General features: G+C 41.2%; 1 protein-coding gene across 1 annotated transcript in view; it reads left to right on the forward strand.

The window, feature by feature from the left end:
- The first annotated feature begins 18,913 nt into the window (after positions 1-18,913).
- The window catches only part of mctp2 (multiple C2 and transmembrane domain containing 2), a 118,708-nt gene continuing 112,981 nt past the window's right edge, over positions 18,914-24,640 (forward strand). Inside the window, exon 1 of the mRNA XM_008118852.3 lies at positions 18,914-19,003. The gene's annotated coding sequence lies outside the window, so the exon portion shown is untranslated. The remainder of the gene's footprint in view (positions 19,004-24,640) is intronic.

Consider the following 24,640-nt stretch of genomic DNA (forward strand, 5'->3'; position numbering starts at 1 on the left):
CTCCTCCTCCTTTTCCTCCTCCTCCCTTCTTTGTGAGCCATGTTTGGAAGGCTTTCCTTTTGTTATCAATTAGCTGTTGGATCTCTTTGTCGTTATCGTCAAACCAGTCTTGATGTTTCTTAGTTTGGTATCCAATGCTTTCTTCTTCGCAGGCTGTGATGATGGAGGTCTTCAGTTTGTTCCAATGTTCCTCAACATTTTCGGGGTGTTCTGTGGGTAGATGATCCTTGAGTGTTGTTTGGAGAAGGGCTTGTTTGGAGGGCTCCTGAAGGTCTTGGGTGTTCATTTTGCGCCTTGTTTTTCTTCCTTGGAGTCTGCGTTTGGGGACGATCTTGATAGCCACCGTGGATCGGATTAACCTGTGGTCTGTCCAGCAGTCATCAGCACCTGTCATGGCTCTTGTGAGAAGCACATCGCGGCGGTCTCTGGCACGTGTAATTACATAGTCCAAGAGGTGCCGATGCTTTGACTGGGGATGCTTCCATGATGTCTTGAGCTTGTTTTTCTGGCAGAAGAGCGTGTTGGTGATGACAAGGTTGTGCTCTCCGCATTTGGTGAGAAGCAAGATGCCATTCGAGTTGCTGTTTCCGACCCTGTCTTTTCCTATGATCCCTGGCCACAGGTCGGAGGCCCGCCCGACTCTTGCATTAAAGTCCCCCAGGAGGATGATTTTGTCCTTCTTAGGTATCTCCGATATGTTATAAAGCCATTCCCCTCCCAACCCTGCTCTATGCCTGCGAAACGTGGACGGTCTACAGACATCACACCCAACTCCTGGAGCGTTTCCATCAGTGTTGCCTCAGAAAAATCCTGCAAATCTCTTGGGAAGACAGGCGGACAAATGTCAGCGTACTGGAAGAAGCAAAGACCACCAGCACTGAAGCGATGCTCCTACACCATCAACTCCGCTGGATTGGCCACGTTGTCCAAATGCCCGATCACCATCTCCCAAAGCAGTTACTCTGAACTCAAGAACGGGAAATGTAATGTTGGTGGGCAGGAAAAGAGATTTAAAAATGGTCTTAAAGCCAGCCTTAAAAACTGTGGCATAGACACTGAGAATTGGGAAGCCCTGGCCCTTGAGCGCTCGAATTGGAGGTCAGCTGTGACCAGCAGTGCTGCGGAGTTCGAAGAGGCACAAATGGAGGGCTTAAGGGAGAAACGTGCCAAGAGGAAGGCTTGTCAAGCCAACCCTGACTGGGACCACCTTCCACCTGGAAACCGATGACCTCACTGCGGGAGAACATACAGATCAAGAATAGGTCTCTTCAGCCATCTATGGATCCATCCCCAAAATAGCGAAGATGAAGGACCATCATCCTCAAACTACAAGGGATTGCCTAAGTAAGTATCCTCTATAAGCCCATCCTTAAATGCTCTGATCTGAGTGCCTTGTAGATCAAAACACAGATGGGAACTTGTGACAGCCACCAGTTCATGCTCTGCTGCACCCTTGTCTCAAAAGGCTCTATTAATATTGAGGAGAAAAATATAAAAGCCTTTTCAACAGACATGTAAGCCTTGTTCAGGAAAATAACATACTTGCTTCTTTTGCCTGATAGTTGCAGGTTAGTTGGCTGAAATTCCAGTCATAAAGATATCAAAAGTATCAAAAATTATGTAGGCAAGTTTTAGGTAAACACATCCATGCAAAGTGAGTGACCCAAGGCCCTTTCACGCCACACAATGGTCATTCTTTACTCCATTTCAGCTGTCATGGCAACACCCAATGGCATTTTCAAGCAATTTTCTCTAATGTAATCTGTTTTCTTTCAGTGTTCTCAGTAATATATTCACTTTCCCCTTCAATACTTCTATTGGGAGCTAATGGGCAATGTGTTTTTCCCTTCTTGAAGGGGAGTTCTGTTCATTGGCAATTGTATTCTGCCTCTCCAAAACTCAAGGAAATTTTGAATTCCACCATCAGTCGTTGGACTTTGGTTGGACTTTGCCATCTAGCGGGAATCATGAGAAAATGCTGTTCATCTTGGCCTCTGGCATTTTCTGGGAAAAAGACATGCATGTGGAGAAGAAATCCTTCTCTAGGAGTTGAAGGACGTCTTCACTTGTTCTCCTTGAGTCCTCCTGGGAATGATAATCTCTGAATATAACCAAAAGATAGGATGGAGGGCAATCAGTCCCACTTAGTAGCTGACTCAAGGACTTCCTGGCTCAATGCCACTTGTTTGGATGGAATCTGAATGCACGAGGACCCACCAGGTGTCTGATGATGGGGCAGGGAGGGCGAAGCTGCATAAAATAGCAACATTTGTATGCCAAGGCTTTGATAGATGTAATGGCTCTCTGCCATTAATACTAAGTGGTGCAATTTTAATGAGAGAACGCCAGGAGAAGCCGGGGGATGAGTGGCTATGAATTGCAATTCCCTGTGGAAGGCTTCATGTGGGATGGTTTCCAAGCATTTACAGAATAAGACTTGACGATGAGGACTGAAAAAAAGGAAATTCAATGCCTCTATGGACTTGTAACAATGGGCTCCAATGTCAGGAAAAAAAGATTTCATCTGAACATTAGGAAGAACTTTCACCTGAACATTAGGAAGAACTTTCTGCCTGTAACAGCTTTTCAGTGGTGGAACTCACTGCCTCGGAGTCCGGTAGAAGCTCCTCCTTTGGAGGCTTTTAAACAGAGGCTGGGTGGCCCTCTGTTAGGGGGGCTTTGATTGTGTTTTTCCCGCATGGCAGGGGGTTGGACTAGATAGTCCATGTGGTCTCTTCCAACTCTATCATTCTATGATTCTTTGCATAGACAGAACTGGGGATCTCTAGAGATGTCTCAAAATCCTGATTTGTCACTTTTAACCACCAAAACTACTAATAAATACAGTGGCTTCCTGCAATTACTTCCTAAACGCTCTAATGCTCCAGAATTCCTACAAAATTTATTTATTTATTTACAGTATTTATATTCCGCCCTTCTCACCCCGAAGGGGACTAAGGGTGTATTACAATGCACATACACATGGCAAACATTCAATGCCATCATTAGACATATAAGATACAGACAGACAATAGAGGCAATTTAACATTTTCCAGCTTCCGGCTTCATGAGGGTATGCTCGATTCTGGCCACGGGGGAGCTGTCGCTTCATCATCCACTGTGACACCGAGTCCTTTTGAGGGTAGTACTTCCTCATTGTTCTCTGCATGCTGGGAGTTTTATGGTGTTGTAAATTAAATTAAATTAGCCTCCCCGCATTAAGTGGTACCTAGAATTCTCTACTCACATCAGCAACTGTTTTCGAGCTGCTTAGCTGGGCAGCAAGCTAGGCTATTAAAATGCTATTAAGCATTTTGACTTGATGATGCTGCGTGTCCTTTTTATTTTTATTTATTTTTATTTTGTTTTATTGTAATTGCCTGGGCTTGGCCCATGTTAGCAACCCCAAGTCCCTTCGGGGAGATGGAGGGGGGTATAAAAATAAAGTCATTGTTGTTGTTGTTGTTGTTGTTGTTATTTGGATTTTAATCCCGACACGGGCTTTAAACCAATGATTCAGTAGTGATTTATTGCTGCTGGCTACTAACCAGCTGTACCACAGCCTGGCCCACCAAAAATGGTGGGAAACACCAGTTGAATGTGATGATGTGGCACTTCCATTATACCTGGGTTACATAAGTGTAGCACACGGGGGGGGGGGGGGGGGAGATGTTGACTTCAGCATTTCTCATCATTCCTTCCATTGGCCATTCTGACATGGATTCATGAGAAATGTAGTCTAATATTTCTGGAGACAATTGAAATCCAGAAAGCTTGATAGAGAGTATTTTATTAGAGATCAGCTTTGGAAAAGTAAGGTAACCGCTACCAGAATCCAATAGCCCAATATGGCCTATCTAAGAAGAAGTATTCTGAACTGCTGAACTTGCAGACCAAAAAGTCGCAGGTTTGAATCTGGGGAGCAGAGTGAGCGCCCACTGTTAGCTCCAGCTTCTGCCAACCTAGCAGTTCGAAAAAATGCAAATGTGAGCAGATCAATAGGTACTGCTCTGATGGGAAGGTAACGGTGCTCCATGCAGTCATGCCAATGTCCTTGACCTTGGAGGTGTCTATGGACAACGCCGGCTCTTCGGCTTAGAAATGGAGATGAGCACCAACCCCCAGAGTCAGAGACGACTGGACTTAATATCAGGGAAACCTTTACATTTACTAAGAAGTAGTATTTCCATGTTCCTCAAGAGTCTAGAAGAAATCACAATGGTGAGAATAATGCCAAGATGAAGTGGACGATTACATAGATCGTAGGAGATGACTTGATGGACAATCATGTTCTGTGCTCAAAAGAACTGGAATGATTCCAGCTAGGAAATAATACAACTTTCAGAAAATCTTCTTCTATATTTCAGTGGTAGCAATATCAGATTCCATACAATTTTCAGCAGTACACAACCTAGGAAGACAAAAACAGTGATCCTAGCCTGTTCTGTCATGTCCCTTAACTCGTTTGAGCCTCAATAGCTTTGGATTGTGAAATGTTTCAGCTGCTTCAATATCCAGGTTGGTAAAAACAATACCCCATTGAAATCTGAAATTGCAATGGATAGACCAAGGATATTAAACGAATCTTAAGTTTGACACATGTGGCACAGACTGTCACCTTTCATTTCCTATCACCATGCTTGTCAATGTTATAAACTCATCTATGAATTCAAGGATTTTTCCATGTCAAGAGAAAAACAACCCTTGTGATCTAGCACAACTCTTGCATTTCCAAGAAGATAATGGAGAACTTTCCCAGTCTCGGAGGTCTGTAGAAAACTCCTTTGTAAGGAAGACATTCTTGCAAAGCAAATATTTCTCTCCGTTATGCATAGGTCACTAAATATTAGCTTTCCGGCACCATTACTTGGCTGGCTGTTTACTTTCAGCTGCCTCTCCTTGAAGTCCATTGAAAGGATCCTGTTTGCTTGGGCTTGCTCTTAGAAGTTCCTTCCTACCAGAAGAAATGAAGGCAGGAGGAATTTGGAATAAGTGTTCTCTGTCGTTTCTGATTTTCTCAGTCATGGAAGTCTCCCAGAGTTTCTTTCTAATGCAGATACAGAGTAAGCCCCTGGACTTTGTGAAGCTGCTATAAATCACTACTGACCGAGAGGTCATGAGTTCGAAGCCCGGGTCGGGTTAAGCCTCCGACCATAAAAAAAAAAAAAAAAAGCCCCGGCTTGCTGTTGAACTAGCAGCCCCGAAAGACAGTTGCATCTGTCAAGTAGGGAAAATTTAGGTACGCTTTATGCGGGAGGCTAATTTAACTAATCTACAACACCATAAAACTGCTCAGGAGGAAAAGAAGAGGAAGAACAGCCACCAATGGACGGTGAAGCAACAGCTCCCCCTGTGGCCGGAAATCGTGAAGCTGGAAAGATGTTTAAAAAATGCCTCTGTGTCTGTCTAAAACTGAATGTTGTTTGTCTGTTGGCATTGAATGTTTGCCATATATGTGTTCATTGTAATCTGCCCTGAGTCCCCTTCGGGGTGAGAAGGGCGGAATATAAATACTGTAAATAAATAAATAAATAAGATAGGCAAAACAGTGGACAACAGTGAACCCTATTGAAACAAAGCACTCCCAGCTCCAAAAAAATCATTCTGGAAGAGCTAGAAAAAGTATAGGGAGGTCATATTTTGGTGAAAAACACTATAATATTAATAATAATATTTTTATCCTCCTCTCCTCATGACTCCAGATGGGTTACAGAATAATTAAAACATAGAAACATTGTAAAAATACCACAAATACACATATTAAAAAGTATTTCTATAAAAGATACATATTAAAATGTATTTCTATAAAATAACAGGGAGCTCTGGTGTGGACTGGTCCATGAGGTCATGAAGAGTCGGAAATGACTGAATGAATAAACAGTATAAAACAACATAAAATACATATTCAAATACACAAAATCCGTATTAAAATACACAAAACAAAGGACACAAATTTAAATTGCTAAATTTAATAGTTAAAATTATACTCTAAAGTGAGATATTGGTATTCGCTGGGCTTCCAGGACCCCAAATCCATGGATCAAGTCTCATTATAAAAAATGGCAAAAATCAAGCTTTGCCTTTTGGAAGTTTTTAAAAGAATTCTTGAGATGCATTGTTTACCTGAAGTGACACTGCCATCGTCTGGACAGTCTGTGAATTACAACCAATGAGTGAAAAAACATAATATGGGATGCATCTAGTAGGGCTGTGCGATTGATGAAAGAAAAAGTTTCAAAACTCATTACAAAATTAAGGGGTGCCAGCATTTCGTTTCTAAAGTGTTTCTAAAGCATTGTTAGTAAAAACTTCGGCACTATAATGAGAGTTATGACATTTTGTTACCTTTTTGTTATAGTAATTACACTCCTCCCGCATTTTTACAGCTATTTGGGTGAAACTTGCTACAATGGTAGAACACAGTTACCACTGTGTTCATTCTGGACCTTGCCTATCAAGGTCCAGAATGTTTCTGGACCTTGAAGTGAAACATTCTGGACCTTGCCTATCAAGGTCCAGAATGTTTCACTTATCCACAGATGTTTGGGAAACAAGAGAACCGAGAACCATTCTCCCCAACTTTCAGAAATATTCATGTCTAATTTTAGGGATTTTTAAAAAGTTTAGGCAAAAATGTGTGTGTGTTTATTTTATAAAAAGCCACAACAGCTATCTCATTGAAACTCTCTCTCTCTCTTAGATTAACTAATAGAGCTTCCATTGAGGGATTTCTTCCCAGCTATATGCACAGATATCTATTATATACAGCAAAATGGAAAAAAGGGAAAGTATGGTATATAATATAATATAAAGTAAGTTATGTTATAGTTCTATACTTCTATAGTGATATAGTCACTTATATATTATATAATATATTATGATTTTGTCATTCACAACAGATTGTCCGTAACTCCGTTCCTGTGGTTTACACAATGAATAATGGAAGACTTATGTATAGTATCAATATCAATATAACAAACCACGTATAATCCAATGTCCAATTTCAACAAATATAATTATTGGTACATAAAGTAGTCTTATTAAAGTCTTGATAATATTCTCAAGGTTTCTAACACTCGTCTTCAAAATCAGTCATTCAAAGTAAATCAAAGTTCCATGTCAATAGTAACAAAGAAGGATAACTCCCTGGTTAAAGGTGTATATTGGTGGATTCCAGAGTTTATACAGTACTAGCTGTGCCTGGCCACGCGTTGCTGTGGCGAAGTATGGTGGTATGGGAAATAAAGTATTGAGGAATTGGTGGTAGTTAAGGTAAAGGGTCCCCTGGGCTGAGTGGGTTGCTAGGAGACCAAGTGAGCGGAGCTTAGCCTTCAAACTGGCAGCAATTGGATAAAAACAATTATTCCTCTCCCTCTAATTAGGACTTTATTTTTCTTTTCTTTTTGTTGTATCAACCTAGAGGCATGGATGAGGGGTTGTGCTGTCAATTTTCGAGGTTGTGGGGTGTTTACTTTTGTTGTTTTGTCCACTGCCATGATACCATCACTCTTTTATATAATATAGATATGGATCCCGGAGATAATGTGGTCAATCAAATCTGGTTGATACGACTGGTCTCCCGGGTATGCATCCAGTTTCGGTGACCTTCTTCAGGTAATCCTGGAGTTCCCTCTGTTTGCTCTGCTGTCTTATTTATTCTTATAAAAATAAATAGAAAAGAACTATCTAGTACTCTATTTGTAAGTTGAGTCAAAATAATACAAACCATACTGAAAATAGACATGTATTATACATGTCTATTTTCAGTATGGTTTGTATTATTTTGACTCAACCTACAAATAGAGTACTAGATAGGATTTCTTCCCAGCCCAGCACAGAGATTTACTTACTAGAAGTCTCGCTCAATCCTCCTCTTTGAAGATTCAAACATTCATTGGAACTCCGTCTGGCTGATGCTATGGAGGGACACATCTCTCCTTCTCCTGATTGGGGTTTTCTGATGCTGAGTAGAATTCTGGGAAATGTAGTTTAGGACAGGGTCTTTTGAATTCTCTGGCATAGGGATCCTTGCCTTCCTAAACTACATTTCCCAGGATTCTGTGCTTTCTTTCCCAGTGAACTCTGCTTTCTCCCTGCTTTTCCTCTTCTCATTCCATTGGTTTAAAAACGAAAAGCAGCCTTTTTGGCTTTGCTTTGCTTCCTTGCGCTGAAAATGAAACTGACTTTGGTAGGCTTCCGAGATTTACAAAATGCAAACAAAAAGGTATTGGGTAAATTTTGATTCACAAGTTTTTGGTACAGGCCATGCCCACATGTTGGATATTGCGTCCTAAGTACGAATTTAACGAATTTAATATGACTTATTACAAGTACAGTAGAGTCTCACTTATCCAACATAAACGGGCCGGCAGAACATTGGATAAGCGAATATGTTGGATAATAAGGAGGGATTAAGGAAAAGCCTATTAAACATCAAATTAGGTTATGATTTTACAAATTAAGCACCAAAACATCATGTTAGACAACAAATTTGAACAGAAAAAGTAGTTCAATATGCAGTAATGCTATGTAGTAATTACTGTATTTACTAATTTAGCACCAAAATAGCACGATGTATTGAAAACATTGACTACAAAAGTGCATTGGATAATCCAGAATGTTGGATAAGTGAGACTCTACTGTAATTGTATACCCCTAGCATTTACATTGTAGAATTAATGCAGGTTGAGATCACTTTAACTGCCATGGCTCAAGGCAATGGGATTCCAGAATTTGTATTTCACTGATGTACCGATACTCTTTGGCAGAGGAGGCTAAAACCCCAGTCAAACTACAACTCCCAGGATTCAATAGCATTGCGCCATGGCGGTTAAAGTGCCAAACTGCATTATAGATACCTCTATAGATTAATAAATCTGAAGCTGCTCTGCAGGCCTTTTTGGATGAACGGCAGGGTATAAATATAGTCAATAATAAGTCAATCAACCAAATTGCCAGGCAAATTAGGGATAGGACTGGTGTAGTCTGAATACTTTGGGTTTTATTTCCTCCTCTCCTTTTCACCTCAGGGCATATCTTATGGAAGGAAAATAGTCATATATGAAAACAGAACATGAACGTCCCTTTCAATAAATCAGGGAGGCTGAGAGTTTCATGGCTGAAGGCATTTTTTCCTATCAAGATTTATCTCTATCAAGGCTGAACTCCAGCGTACGACTCCCTTTATTATCTTATCCAAAATAGTTCTGCTGGTCTGTTTGAACCATGGAATTGTGGAAGCTATAGTTTTGCAAGACCCTCACCAAGCTACAACTCCCTTAGGATTGAGCCATGGCAGTCAAAGTGGTGCCAAACTGCATTCATTCTACAGTGTAGATTGCCAAGGAGTGAGAATTTGGGCACATCCATTTTCTATGATGAAAAAAGCATGCCAGATGCTTTTGGACATCCTTAGATGTTTACTCCTTTCATGAGCAGGAAATCTTAGGAAGTAGCGAGGAGTAAATTTTAGAAGGAGGGGAAATAATTCTGAAGGGAACAAGGTGTTCTTTGGATACACACACACATCCGGGGCCACATTTGTTTTCGACTAAGATGGATGGTTCCTCTTGGTTCATTTTTAGCACCACTCCATTCTTGATCCTGAGCTCATCACTTTATGATTTATAGAGTACAGAAAAGCACAAAAGGGGAGTAAGGATGCCTCACATAGTTCACCTTGATGGAGTAAATCCAAATCACATTTTATTGATTAGCCCATCGGCCGTATCAAAACATTTAACACATAGACATATATACAACATACAACCCGCGGTAAAAAAAAGAAGTTAAAATAAACAAGCTGTTAACAAGACCCCGTTCAGGTCAAATATCTGCATCACCTCCACAGTTTACCCCAATTGATTCCAGATATGCAATTCTCAGCTGTGTTGCTTTGAATAGGAAAAGGGCTGTTTTGTGTGTTATTTTAGGATTCTGGCCGGCCAACAAAAATGAAATTTTAATATGTGGGTCCCAGTGTGTTTTGTGAATAATGTATGGCCCGAGGCATTGGTCTCTCTCTTTCTTATACAATTCACAGCTGAACAAATCATGTGCGATATCCTCCACCTCTGATGCTCCACAAATACAAAATCGTTCGTTGTATGGAACTTGATTAAACCTTCCGTGTTTGACCATCGTATCCAGCTGCTCAAAACGGGCTCTGGTAAATACCCTCCGTAGGTGTTTAGGCATTTCTGTCTTTAGATACCTGGCTGTTTGGAAAGTATGTTTAAAACGGCTTAACCATTTCAATGAGCCAGCTTTACTCAGGTTTTTTTTTTTGTGTGTCAGGAGCAACTTGAGTCGCTTCTGGAGTGAGAGAATTGGCCGTCTGCAAGGACGTTGCCCAGGGGACGCCTGGATGTTTTTGATGTTTTACCATCCTTGTGGGAGGCTTCTCTCATGTCCCTGCATGGAGCTGGAGCTGATAGAGGGAGCTCAACCGCACTCTCCCCAGGTGGGATTCGAACCTGGCAGCTTCCAGGTCAGCAATCCAACCTTCAAGTCACTTAGTCCACTACGCCATCTGGGGGCTCCAGGGTAGCAATGTCGTTTTGGCCTTCTATATCCAGAACTCGTTGAGCAACTATTTTTGGGTCTAGTTCTTCTAAGAGATTTGGATACTGAATCGGAAGTCCACAAGTCTTAATGTATTTTGTCAGATGAACTAGCCAAGAGGACTGATGTTGATTTTCTATCTGCTCTAACAGGCACAGTTTTGGCAGTCTATCATTTGCCATGGCAATCAATTTTATCCAGTAGTTGTAGGCTCTGATTTTAGATATGCCATCAATTGTGTATACTCCCAGTTCCGCTCTTACTGCAGCAGCTGGGGTCGTCCTGTCTACTCCTAGAAAACTTCGCAGGTGCTGTGATTGTGATTGCTCTAATAATGGTACCTGGTTTAGACCCCAAACTTCAGCTCCATATAAAAGCATGGGGGTAACCTTTGCTTTATACACTTTAAGAAGTGGGTCTAAAGATCCTGGTTGGCTGTGAGTTGTTAATTTAAGCAGTTGGTTTACACGTACTCTTGATGGAGTAATACACGGGGCAAAGTTTCATGAAAAGACCTTTCCGCCTTCAATCTTCCTGGCCTCTGTCTCATCCAACACTCCCTTCTCCAAATCCATTTTTGGCTCCTGGTGGAAAACTGAAAAATGATATTATTCTCAGGGAAGATAAGGAATACTCTTGCATTCAGAAAAGCTCTGGATACCATTGTTTGTCACAGGAATGATGCCAGTTCCTTTGGCTATTTAAAACATGGGGATCGTGTGCACCAAAAGCTGAATATGACCTTTGAGTCCAATGTGAATTCTTAAATGCCCACACATTCTGAGAACTTAGGATGTATTTATTTACTTACTGTATATACTCGAGTATAAGCCTAGTTTTTCAGCCCTTTTTTTAAGACTGAAAAAGCCCCCCTCAGCTTATACTTGGGTGAGGGTCCTAGTTGACTTATATTTGGGTCAGCTTATACTCGAGAATATATGGTTACATTTACTATTTTTCTATATTATTATTAGTATTATTTAAAAAAGGTAAAGGTTTCCCCTGACGTTAAGTCCAGTCATGACCGACTCTGAGGGTTGGTGCTCATCTCCATTTCTAAGCCAAAGAGCCGGCATTGTCCGTAGACACCTCCAAGGTCATGTGGCTGGCATGACTGCATGGAGCGCTGTTACCTTCCCGCCGGAGCGGTACCTATTGCTCTACTCTCATTGGCATGTTTTCAAACTGCTAGGTTAGCAGAAGCTGGAGCTAACAGCGGTCGCTCCCGCCATTCCCGGGATTTGAACCTGGGACCTTTCGGTCTGCAAGTTCAGCAGCTCAGTATTATTACATTTATTATTTTTCTCTATTATTATTACTACTATTACATTTAACTCTATTATTATTATTATTATTATTATTATTATTATTATTATTATTATTACATTTATTATTTCACTCTGATCTTATTATTATTATATTTATTATTTTACTCTATATATTACTACATGTATTATTTTCCTGTATTATTTATTATTATTATTATTATTATTACATGTATTATTTTACTCTATTATTATTAAAAGGATACATAAGCACATTTACATTGAAGAAGTTGAGAGTAATGATTTAATCAGAGTTGGACAATCTTATCTTAAATTAGAGCTTTATGTAAATATTAAAAAAAAACATTTAACCTACTGGTGCTTCAATTAATGTAATTTTATTGGTATCTATTTTTATTTCTGAAATTTACCACCCTCGGCTTATACTGGAGTCAATGTTTTCCCAGTTTTTTTATGGTGAAATTAGGTGCCTTGGCTTATATTCGGGTCAGCTTATACTTGAGTATATACAGTATTATTATTATTATTATTATTATTATTATTATAATCTTGAGCTGAAAAGATCAAAGAAAACTATCAACTCTAAGTACTAAAACCAGCTTTTTTTTTTTAGAGGAACAATGTTACATATAAACAAAGCAGCTTGAGTTCCTTTTCGGCTGCCTGTTCTAAAAAAAAAGAAAAAAGAAAGAAGAAGATGATTTTCCTATAAACATGTGTCATGTGTGTATCTAAGAAATCATCAAAGGATTTCTCGTTGTTCCCAAGCGTGTGTTTTTCTGGCAGATCCCAAACAGAGCTGTCACCCGTAGGAGTAAAGCAAAGGAAAACTCTGAAAAGGAATGGCATATCTGAACAATGCAGAAAATCCTGAGTGGCCAAGGAAACTGCTATTTTTACAGTTGGGATTTTTGAGACTAGAATGACCATTGAGTTATGCAGTCTTGCCAGCAAGAATCTTGCAAGGTGGCTTATTGGTTGCACAATGTGGCAGTTTATGGGAAACCCTTCTCTTTGTGCTGTTTACAGGAAAATAATGCAAGTTTTCCAGCGTACGAGAAATCATGCAGCATTGTCCCATGCAGGTTTCCTCAAAACATGAGTCACAGAGTAGTATGGGATTTGATCTCAAATTAGTATGTATGTGTATACAATGGAAGGCCAAAGAAACCTACCACATTTGCATCCCAAGTATTGGTACTTCCCAGACTTTTGAAGCCAAAACAAAACATTCTGTTTTTCCCACCAAGGGACTCAGAGCAGAAGTCTGTGCTGGCTTCATAGAATGCTAGAGTTAGAAGAGACCCCAATGACAATTCAAGACACAATCCAAGCCCTCCCGACAGATGGCCATCCAATCTTTGCTTAAAAATCTCAACAGAAGGAGATTCCACCACATTGTCCGGCAGTCTATATTCCAGTGCCAAACAACAGTTCTTACTATCAGGATTTTCCCAATAAGGCACAGATATCTATATCAAAAGGCTACAAGATTGAATGTAATTGAATGTTTTACCTATGATGGAAACTGCACTGAGTCCCCCTTGGGGAGAGCGGTATACAAATAAAGTTGTTGTATATTATTATTATTATTATTATTATTATTATTATTATTATTATTATTATTATTATTATTATATTATGACACAGCAAACAAGATAGATATGCTGGATTTCATATCACAAAATCACAAGTCGAACACTTCCCAAGTGTCTAGGACTCTGTGATGTATTTTCGGATGATGCTCACAGATCCCAGCAGGGTGGCCTTTTGCAGCTGGCAGATCGTAATTTTGTCAATGTCTATTGTTTCCAAATGCCGGCTGAGATCTTTTGGCATGGCACCCAATGTGCCCATCACCACCGGAACCACCTGTACTGGTTTCTGCCAGAGTCTTTGAAGTTCAATCTTGAGGTCCTGATAGCGGCTGAGTTTTTCCTGTTGTTTTTCGTCAATGTGACTGTCACCTGGGATGGCGACATCAATGATCCAAACCTTTTTCTTTTCCACAACTGTGATGTCTGGTGTGTTGTGTTCCAGAACTTTGTCAGTCTGGATTCAGAAGTCCCACAGTATCTTTGCGTGCTCATTTTCCAATACTTTTGCAGGTTTGTGATTCCACCAGTTCTTTACTGCTGGGAGGTGGTACTTGAGGCATAAGTTCCAATGAATAATTTGGGCCACATTGTTGTGCCTCTGTTTGTAGTCTGTGCAATTTTCTTACAGCAGCTGAGGATATGATCAATGGTTTCGTCGGTTTCCTTGCACAGTCTGCATTTTGGGTCATCAGCTGATTTTTCGATCTTGGCCTTAATTGCATTTGTTCTGATGGCTTGCTCCTGGGCTGCAAGGATCAGGCCTTCTGTCTCCTTCTTCAGGGTCCCATTTGTGAGCCAGAGCCAGGTCTTCTTCTTCTTCTTCTTCTTCTTCTTCTTCTTCTTCTTCTTCTCTTCTTATTATTATTATTATTATTATTATTATTAAAATTGCCATGCTACCTTAATATTAGGGGGGAAATCCTGATATAAGAATTGTATCAATAGAAATAAACAATTAAAAAATTATTTTCAGTGCTTACTCTCATGTTAAAGTGATTCTAGAGTATCAATGTTCTCATATAAACTTATACAGTAGAGTCTCACTTATCCAACACTCGCTTATCCAACGTTCTGGATTATACAACGCATTTTTGTAGTCAATGTTTTCAATACATCATGATATTTTGGTGCTAAATTCGTAAATACAGTAATTACTACATAGCATTACTGCGTATTGAACTACTTTTTCTATCAAATTTGTTGTCTAACATGATGTTTTGGTGCTTAATTTGTAAAATCATAACATAATTTGATGTTTAATAGGCTTTTCCTTAATCTCTCCTTATTATCCAACATATTCGCTTATCCAACGTTCTGGCGACCCGTTTACGTTGGATAAGCGAGACTCTACTGCATATGTTTTCATACAAATGTATTTCATACAAATGGTATCAATAGAAATAAACAATTCATAAAAATAAATTTCAGTGCTGACTCTCATGTTAAAGTGATTCTAGACTATATATACTCTCATACAAATGTAAATGTGTGTATTCATAAAACAGTATGCTTGTACTGATAAGTATTTTCTTTACAGTACTCACTTGGGACTGTAAAGAAAATACTTATCAATACAAACATCCCTATCTCCTCAAGTTACTCTTCATAAAACTTGTTTTCATAAAACTTTTTACTATTTTCGTTGCCCTGCTCTGGAAAGCATTCCAGTTTGCAATACGTTACCATCAATACAGGAGCCTCCGGTGGTGCGGCACGTTAACCGCTGAGTTGGTGAACTTGTTGACCAAAAGGCTGTCAGTTCGAATAAGGGAAGCAGAGTGAGCTCCTGCTGTTAGCCCCAGTTTCTTCCAACCTAGCAGTTCGAAAACATGCAAATGTGAATAGATCAATAGGTACCGCTCCGGTGGGAAGGTAACGGTGCTCCATGCAGTCATGCCGGCCACATGACCTTGGAGGTGTCTATAGATAATGCTGGCTCTTCAGCCTAGAAATGGAGATGAGCATTTCAGTCAGATATGACTGGACTTAATGTCGGGAGAAAACCAAACGTAAGTGAATGCACTCTCTGGCAATTGATATAGAGAGGCAAACTGTTATGAAGCTGGATGTGGCATGCAGCCATCCTGACAGAGGCCCTGGATGTCCCTACCTTCCATATTTTTATGCCATCCCTTTTGAGAGTCATCCATCCAAGTGGGCAGCCATCCCTACCCTTTGTGGCAACGCAGCCTGATCTAGTTGAGTTATCTCAAGACATTTTAACCATTCAGAAACAAGAGAACTCCAGACAGTAAACAATCAAGTGCCAGTTGACACATCCCAAACAGAGGATGCCTCCAAGCAACAACAACCACGCTACCTCTATGGAGATACTATCACTGATTGACGTTGCAGCTTCATGGCTACTCTAATGCTATTTAAGCTTGCAAATTGCAATATTCACACTAGTTTTAACAGACAAGGGTTATTTTTCCTACCCTGGACATTCCACAGATACACACACACACAAACACACACACATATATATGTGTATACACACACACACATACACACACACACTCCATTGCTTCATTGCCAACATAACTTCTGAAGATGCCAACCACAGATGCAGGTGAAACATCAGGAGAGAGTGCTATTGTAACATTGACCATACAGCTCCAAAAAGTTGTAGCAACCCAAAGCTTACATTATTTTTTCTAAGACTGATTCCAAGACCATTTGTCCTTGTCTTCCATTGAGGCTGAGAAAGTGTGACTTGTCCAATGGATTTCCATGGCTAAGCAATGTTTGAATGCTGGCCACCTAGGCCTCATTTACATTGCCACATATTGCAATTTGAACCTGTATTATATGGTTGGTGTAGACTCGTATAATGCAATTCAGTGCTGCAACACTCTTGATCAACAAGCCAGGTCCTTCAAGGAAATATAAAGCAGACACATGCTTGTGACAGTAGTCATTCCCTTTGGAGGCCCTGCCTTTTGCAAACACAAGAACAAATACTTTACTAGGGGGAGGAGGATCAATAGAAGCAAGGCTTTGGCTTCCAAACCCTTTTACCAGGTGCAGAGCTGTCCTGTGTTTGCCTTCCGATCACATTTCCAGCCAAGCAGAAAGCGTGCCTGTTCCTGTTTGCATTGTCCCCAAATCACTTCCTGCATATTGTCAGGAATTATGCTGCAGAAGGCATCACCTGAGAAGTTAATGGTGTGAAGATAAATTCAGCCAATCGGAGTGGAGTTCCTGATCAGGAAAGAGATCAATAACCTGTATGGTATTTCAAGCTTCCTATAAATCTCAGTTGCCTCTGTTTGTTTCAGGGATTTTAGTTCTTACTGTGTCTTGAAATGTGTGGCCGTTATGGCTTTTGGAATCTCAAAAGTATAGTTTTTGGATTAAAAAACTCAGTGATTTTGTTGGTGGGCTGCTTTGGCTAGTCAATCTCAAATCAGTTATGCAAAAGGAGACAAATCATCTAAATCTGCTTCCTTTCCATCATTTGGACAGATGATAGAACGTGTATGCATATGCAGCTTGTCAAGAAGTCTTATCAATCTCTGAAACTTGTGGCTCTTTTGGAAATTGCTACTTTCTTAGTTGTATAGTTGTTATCTATGTTGTAAAGCAATGATTCTCCAACTTTAGCCCTCCTGCCAAATCCATGACCCAATATTGGAACCTATATAAAGAGGAACTAATGATTCCAGAGGAAACAAAATCCATCCTATTTGGATACAGAAAGTTATTCTAGCGAGTCCAGAGGAGGGGAAGGTCCCAAAACAGCCTTGAGATAGGCATATACCATGGGGAGGTATAGATTCAATGTAGTTCCTTGGAATAAAAATATTTTTCTGCCAGTTGTGGATGTTTTGGCCTCAATGCCACGTTACATGAAATCAAATGCTCTCCTGCCAAGGCAAAAGAAGGGGTCCCAGGTTTTACACGTTCCATGATATTTGTGTTCGCTGGGAGGTTTGTTTGGCGACCAAATGACAAGGACACATTTATGAGGATGTCTAAGACAAAAGCAAGCACAGGCCAAAGGAGTTTCTGGCAGCGAGAGGGGGAGGGAAAGGAAACGAGGCCCAGCACTGAACCAGAGCGAAAAGGAAATGTTTTTTTATTGGGCAAGGAAGAGTTGTAAAAGCAGATCTTGCATGCTGGCGAAAATGCACATGGAACCAAGTTTTACATTTGCACCCTTTGCTGGTTCTCAAATATGATCAGTCCAGGGTTTGGATACTAAGTCCCAGGGATTCTAGATAGCTCAGCCAATATTGGGTCATGGATTTGGCAGGAGGGCTAAAGTTGGAGAATCATTGCTTTACAACATAGATAACAACCAAACAGGTGTTGTTTTATCAAGTCCTATCTGTTATCCCAGAGCCAATGTAGAATGCTGGTAAACTAAATTCCCCAGAATTCTGCTCAGCATCAGAAAGCCCCAATCAGGATAGGAAGAGATTTGTTCCTCTGTAGCAACAGCCAGCCAGAGTTCTGTTGAGGATGCCTGCCTTAGAGGTTGGTGAAACTTCAGGAGAAAATACTTCTAAAACATGGCCATACAGCCCAGAAAACACACAACCCTGTGATTCCGGCCATGAAAGCCTTTGACAACACGTTCAGAATGCTCTTTGATTTTAGGTGAACTTTAAGTCCCAGCAACTAAAACTCCCAAATGTCAAGGTCTATTTTCCCCAAACTCCACCAGTGGTCACGTTTGGGCATATTGAGGATTTGTGCCAAGTTTGGTCCAGATTTATCATTGTTTTGAGTCCACAGTACCCTCTGGATGTAGGTGAACTACAACTCCAAAAGTCAAGGTCAATGCACATCAAACTCTATTGGTCATGGGAGTTCTGTGTACCAAGATTGGTTCAATTCCGTTGTTGGTGGTGAACTATAAATCCCAGCAACTACAACTCTCAAATGACAAAATCAATCCCTCCCAACTCTACCAGTATTCAAATTTGGGCGTATTGGGTATTTGTGCCAAATTTGATACAGTGAATGAAAATTCATCCTGCAGATCAGATATTTACATTACAATTCATAACAGTAGCAAAATTACAGTTATGAAGTAGCAATGGAAATAATGTTATGGTTGCGGGCCACCACAAAATGAGGAACTGTATTAAAGGGTCACGGCAATAGGAAGGTTGAGAACCACTGTTTTAAACAGAGGCTGGACAGCCATCTGTCCGAGGTGCTTTGATTGTGCTTTTCCTGCATGGCAAGGGGTTTGACTAGATGTCCCATGTGGACTCTTCCAACTCTTTTATTCTATGATAAAGTCAAACTCCTTGGTTCAATGGATCTAGTGGCGCATGTAGCTGATGTTAGAATGGAGATGGCAGGTTCCCAAATGCGCCCAGAAGAAAGTGGTGCCATTCAGGAGGTTCTGCCCCAATGAGAGCTCTTCACCTTCTTCTTTTTCTCCTCCTCCTGTTCTCTCTCTCTCTCTCCCCCCCCCCCCCCCCGCCCAGAAAAACTCCGCCTTCAGCCCCTCCCCTCCCAGAGGAAACCATTGGCTTCCCGGAGAGTGAAGACATATCCGAAAAGGGAAGGCGAGAACTCAAGATTGGCGCCGGGCAGGTAAACATGCAGATGTCCGCCGGCCTTTTAAAATGATTTTTAGTATAGAAGCGGGGTGCTGCTTCCTTTTTAGGGGGCCCCTATCCCCCTATCCCTTTCCTCAGAAACTGGGGATGAGGATCTTGCTGGGGAGACAGAGAAGAGCCAGGAGAAAGAAGGGAGCCTTTGCCTAAAGCAAGGAGAGTTTGGAGCGCTGCGTAAAAGCGCACGGAGCGCAGGGCTTTTTTGGAGAGAGCGTTACAGCTCCCAGCATCCCTGATGGTTGGGAATTGCAGTCCAAAGAGAAGCAATCCCCCCCCAGCTCTGGCTATGGTATGGGGTAGGTCTTCTTTCTCAGGGCTTGATCCAGAACGTGGAACGAAGGAGAAAGGTCTCTGCGCGTCTCTCGAGTTCTGTTTGGGGTTCTGAACAGAGGCGCATTTCCTGCTGCCTGCCTTGCTTTGCAGTCAAGGGGTTGTGTAACAGTGGGCGGCACTTTCAATTCTGAATAAATGGTGTAAAAGTAGCATGGATTGCAACCTGATAGGAGCAGGATCAAGCATTGGAAGGAAGGCGAACAAAATCCTGATTTGTACCTCTCCAGAACTTGGAAAAGTTTTGACCAGCTTCTGATCTTGGAAGGAGAGACAACATCCTAATTTGGGTTTCTCTAGAAAGTAGAGAACTATTGGCCTGAAATGCTTAGATGTTTTGGAACTGCAACTCTCAGAATCCCCTTGCCTTCTGGGTCCCATGGAAATCCCAAACATCTAGAGGACCAGAGTTTCTCCACTTCTTTGCAAGCAGTAGAGTGTCAAGTTTTCTTGAAGTCACTGTAGAATGAATGCAGTTTGAACCCACTCGAACTGCTATTGTTCCCTGCTATGGAAAGATGGGAGATGTAGTTTTGTTAGGCCCCAGACAGAGAATGCTAAAGACCTTGTAAAACTAGAACACACAGGATTCCATAGCTGTAAGACATGGAGCCCTTGGTGGCACAGCGAGTTGGACTGCTGAGCTGCTGAACTTGCTGAATGAAAGATTGGTTGTTTAAATCTGGGGAGCCGGGTGAGCGCCTGCTGTTAGCCCCAGCTTCTGCCAACCTAGCAGTTCGACAACATGCAAATGTGAGTAGATCAATAGGTACCGCTCCGGTGGGAAGGTAACGGCGCTCCATGCAGTCATGCTGGCCACATGACCTTGGAGGTGTCTATGGACAAAGCCAGCTCTTTGGCTTAGCAATGGAGATGAGCACCAACCCCCAGAGTTGGACAATTCTAGAGTCTTATATATTTTTTATATTACTTTTTATTTTATTAACACATGGATTTTAAACAACATCAAGCCTCAACCAAGTTATACAAAACAGGGAAAGTAACAAGTATACATGTTTTCACAGCAAACAGAAGACAAAAGATTAAAATAAAATACTTTGAAAACACTACACACTACACCTATAAAATTAAATTAAACAAACAGAAGTGAAAAGTTATTTCCTGTTAGGCCCTTATTATTGTTCTTAGGCTAACTCTGTCTTTTCAGTTTTAAAATAATAAAACTAAAATTGACATCAAATATGGTATTGCTACGTATAATCGAATTCTACTTATTTTTTCAATCTCAAAGAATCACTGAACTCCATTCTTTAAACTCTTCAGCCTTTTTATGAAAAAGTGGTCCACAGTCATGATAAAATGAAGCAACCCAAAGGCTTGGAGAGAAACAGGCTGGTTGCTTCAGACTAAACTATTTTCACAAACACTGATTTTTGGCAATCCTGGTGTGAGCAAGATATGGCTCGGATTTTCTTCCATGGCTGGCTCCTTGCATTTGGATCACTTTGGATGCAAATATGAAAGTTGACATTTCATTTGATGGGTGGCTGATGCATGAGATCAAGGATGGGCCGGCTCAAGCTTTGAGGCCTGGTTTTTGTGGTTCTCTCAGTGACAAAGTGCTCAATGGCAGAAGTCAACGTTTGGACCATGCTGTCGTCGTTCTTTTTCGTTTCTCATAAATTTCAGGACTGTGGCCAGAGGTGTTAGTGAGCTTCCTGCTCCTCTTGTAGAACTGAAATTCTGTGGTTTTAGTGATATCTTCGTCATGCACTTGCAGCTTGATTCAGTCCAGTTGGGCAAAAAGATAGCTTTGATCCCAATTGCTTGCCAAATATCATTTTGTGAAAACAGTTCGGCCTGAAGCCCAGTTATTGGAGCCGAGGTGGCACAGTGGGTTATACCCTTGTGCCATCTGAACTGCTGACCCGAAGGTTGGGTTGCTACCCAAAGGTTGCTGGTTCGAATCCGTGAGATAGGGTGAGCTCCCAACTATCAGCTCTAGCTTGCGGGGACATGAAAGAAGCCTCCCAGCAGGATAGTAACACATCCGGATATCCCCTGGGCAACATCAGCCAACTGATTGTCTGGGATGCAGCATTGCCTTGAGGCATCCAGGCTTTCTTTCTCACCTGGCTTTGCCTATAGGGTGTAGTCATTTTTTTCCCCAAGGAGCTGAATGCTTTGCAATTTGAAGAAGTTAAGAATTTTATTGCTTGCACTCTTCAGGTGGGTGAAGATGATCACCAGTAACAGTCTTGGTGTTTCCAAGAAAAAAATGGTTTCAGATTCCTTTGGGATAATGCCATTTTTAAAGCATGGCTGTAGATTCAAAGAGTGGATTAAAGAGCTGGGTCTGTTTAGCCTGCAGAAGAGAAGGCAACACGGAGATGTGTTTCAATATGTGAAATGATGCCATAAGGAAGAGGGAGTAGGCTTCCTTTCTGCAGCCCTGGAGACTAAGGCCCTTTCCACACAGTTGTATAAAATCCAGATTGCATTGGATTATATGGAAGTGTGGACTCAGATAATCCAGTTCAAAGCAGATATTGTGGATTATCTGCCTTGACATTCTGAATTATATAGCTGTGTGGAAGGGCCCTTAGACTCAGAGTAATGACAGTAATGACAGGAAAGGAAATTCCACCTGAACACTAGGAAGAACGTTTTGACCATAAGAAGAGATGCTCTATAGTGGAACTGTTTGCCTCAGAGTCCGGTGGAAGCTTCCTCTTTGAAGTTTTCTAAGATGGTCATCTGTCAGGGCTGCTTTGATTGTACCTTTCCTGCACAGCAGAATAGGGTTGGACTAAATGACCCTTGGGGGTCTCTTCCAACTCTGTAATTCTATGATGCCCTGCTCATCACTCTTTTCAAGCTGAAATCAGCAAAGGTTAGTTAGCCAGTTATGAAGAATAATGGGAGCTACTATCCCAAAGCAGTATGTAGCTGGTCATAAATTTCCCATGTCTGCTGTGAATGAAATGCTTTTTTTTTTTCAGCCAAAGACACAGGAAAGTTCAGCACAATCCTGGGATCTTTCTGTGTGCATGTGGAATGGCATTGGATAGATTCAGTTGCAAATATGTTCTGCGTTTTAGTCCAAATGGAGTTTTTTTAACAGCTCAGAATAAAACCCATTTTCTTGATGCAGGTGACATGGGCTGCCATTGTATGCACGCATCTCCCTTCCTGTTTTGAGTTTCTAATGTGTCTTGTCTCGACACACTCTGGATATCTTTTGACATTTCAAGTCACCATGTGTTCTGCTTCAGATGACAACTCTTAATCTTTGAGTTATATAAGCTACTTCATGGCTTCTGTTATTATAACCTGCCTTAGGATGGAGGGACCCATAATCAGAGAAATGCATGGCAACTGAGTGACAGGTGAAGAATGTTGGGTGAATTTGATTATGGATTGGTCATTGGTGAGGAGCATGAAATATGGAGGAACTATTGGAATGAGGTGCGGAGATTCAGGATGAAGGAGTCAAGGTGCAATTGAAATTGCCAGGCATTTAGATCCCTGTTTGCTTGGTCCCAGCACTCTTCATGCTCATGAGATACATTGCATTTCTAGTTAAAGAATAACAATCGTTGTTAACTTTGCATCTGCACATAAGACATAGCATGGGTAGATTTTATGAAATCCTTTGCCCTCTTGTGTTAAGTAAACGATTGCTGAAGCATACCTTGCAGAGAAACTCTAGCACTGAGAATTTGCCTTCTTGGTTTCCATCAAAGGACCCTCTTTCTTGGTAGAGAGGGACCGCCATGCCTTGCCACAAAGTCCATTGTTTGAAGGGAAATTCTTGGATCTGGTTTACCTTGGGAGAGGTCTCATGGGTCATTTGGTAACTTGAGCTGGGCATGCTCTTTGCCCGCATCTTGCTTTGAATTAAGAGCAGCATAGCAAGAGATTCAGTGTGGGAAAACAAACAAAGAGTCCTGGCAAATGTGGGCCAGGCAAAACTTAAGGTTAAGTGGATCTGTAATAGGTTAAGTGAACAAACCCAACAAGTGATTCTCACCAATCTTCTTCATCCTGGAAAAGTGACATGTGGAGTGACACAGGGTTCTGTCCTGGGCCTGGTTCTGTCATCTTTATTAATGACTTAGGTGAAGGGTTAGAAGGCACGATCATCAAGTTTGCAGGCAACACCAAATTGGGAGGGATAGCCAATACTCCAGAAGTCAGGAGCAGAATTCAAAATGATCTTAACAGATTAGAGAGATGATTGGCTGAAAATCACAAAATGAACTTCAATAGGGACAAATGCAAGATACTCCACTTAGGCAGAAAAAATGAAATGCACAGATATAGAATGGGGGATGCCTGGCTCGATAACAGCAGATACCCGACCAGGGACTGTTTTTCTGCCAAATGGAAAGCTACCAAATGTTTACAGCAGCCCGCCATTGAAATCTGTTGATGTTAATAGAGCAGTGTCGGATTTCAGGGAGAAGCCGGTAAAGGGCATCTTAAACAAATGATTATTTGATTTGACTCAGAGGTTAATTTAATAGACATCCCTTGATAAATGTCAGGGGACAAAATTGGCCAATGTGTGGTTTTGGGCCAATTTCATTGCCTTGGTGGAGATAAAATGTGGTTTGGTCTCTCACCTTGATGAAATCAGGTATGCCTCGCAGCTGCTTTTCCCTGTTCCTCTTACATGAGTAAACTTCCCCATTCCTCTTCATTTGTAAAGGCAATTAAGGTGTTGTGTTTCTTCTGCTCTGTCTTATTTGCTAGCAACTGTTAGCTCTGAATCTTGGAGTCCTCGTGGACAACAAGTTAAACATGAGCCAACAACGTGATGCAGTGGCTAAAAAAGCCAATGGGATTTTGGCCTGCATAAATAGGAGCCTAGTGTCTAGATCCAGGGAAGTCATGCTATGACTCTATTCTGCTTTGGTCAGACCACATCTGGAATATTGTGTCCAATTCTGGGCACTGCAATTGAAGGGAGATGTTGACAAGCTGGAATGTGTCCAGAGGAAGGCGACTAATGATCAAGGGTCTGAAAAACAAGCTCTATGAAGAGTGGCTTGAAGAACTGGGCATGTTTAGCCTGCAGAAGAGAAAGCTAAGAGGAGACATGATGTATAAATATGTGAAGGGAAGTCATAGTCCTAATGCACTGGTGCAACTGGAAGCATCTGAGGAGACTGGAAATTTCCCCTTCTCCTCATTGTCCAGCTTTCATGTAATGAGGAATCATTACGTATTTTGTAGGGCTCTTCTGATAGATTAAGGCATATAAAACCCTAAACGTCATCACCACAAATGGTGCCAGTTATCCAAGATGAGAATCGAA

The sequence above is a fragment of the Anolis carolinensis genome, unplaced genomic scaffold (genome assembly GCF_035594765.1).
Source record: "Anolis carolinensis isolate JA03-04 unplaced genomic scaffold, rAnoCar3.1.pri scaffold_11, whole genome shotgun sequence".
Lineage (NCBI taxonomy): Eukaryota > Metazoa > Chordata > Lepidosauria > Squamata > Dactyloidae > Anolis > Anolis carolinensis.